The following is a 970-nucleotide window of genomic DNA, read 5'->3' on the forward strand; positions in this document are numbered from 1 at the left end:
ATCCCTAAGGCAAGGCTGAAGATTTCTGTCTCTGGTATCTGGAATTCAGGCTGTAGTCCTTGTTTTTGGATGGGTCACTGGGTGTGTGACACAGTCCATGCTTTTAACTAGATTTTTTGGTAAAGTTTACTTATTTATTTTGAGAGAGAGAGAGAGAGAGAGAGAGAGAGAGAGAGAGGCAGAGAGAGAGAGGGAGAGAGAGAGAGAAATCGAAGCTGGCTCCACAATGTCAACACAGAGCCTGATGTGGGGCTCGAACTCACAATCATGCGAGATCATGACCTGAGCCAAAATCAAGAGTCAGACACTTAACTGACTGAGCCACCCAGGTGCCCTGCTTTTAACTGGATTTGCACAGAAGAATGGATGCTTGGCCCAGGTAGAACAGATGAAGTATTTGGTTTCACGTGTCACAGTACTACCCAAGTTCCTTCCCAGGATGTAGTGCCCCATGGGGTTGTACTTCTTGTCAAGCTCCCTCTTAATTTGGGCTGCATTGTCCTCCTCCATGTTCTATTTCTCCAATACCTGAGAGGCACACTCCACCGAGTCCTGTTGCATGTCCTTTGACTTATCGGCGATTTTGATCACGGCCTTCTGGTGGCACATGGTTACCGGAGAGCAGGGGGTGGCCAACTGCAATTGTCTCCTGGAGGAGGGGCCAGTGACACTCAGACCCAGTGGGAGCTACTGTTGCTACCAAAGCCGTGCTACATATACTAAGAGGTAAGGATCCCAAACAACCTATGCCGGCCTTGTTACCTTGTGTGGGAATCTTTCTCTCTTTGTCGTGCTTAATAAATGTTCTTTAGTCTCTGCTTGAAGAGTGTGGATCATATACCACATGGCCAACTTCACTGTCATATTGTAACTGAACTAACCTGAGTTCGCTGCTTGGTGACTTATAGATAAAGATTAGACCAGGTAGAGGCATCACACAAAGAAAGCTTCATTTACAGCAAGTAGGAGA

The 970-nt window shown here is 46.8% G+C and overlaps 1 pseudogene; it reads right to left on the reverse strand.

Annotated features, from left to right (window-relative positions):
- Window positions 1–340: 340 nt before the first annotated feature.
- Window positions 341–720, reverse strand: LOC121016229 (dynein light chain 1, cytoplasmic-like; annotated as a pseudogene).
- Window positions 721–970: the final 250 nt, after the last annotated feature.

Source organism: Herpailurus yagouaroundi, unplaced genomic scaffold, assembly GCF_014898765.1.
Source record: "Herpailurus yagouaroundi ecotype Mexico unplaced genomic scaffold, PumYag 210, whole genome shotgun sequence".
Lineage (NCBI taxonomy): Eukaryota > Metazoa > Chordata > Mammalia > Carnivora > Felidae > Herpailurus > Herpailurus yagouaroundi.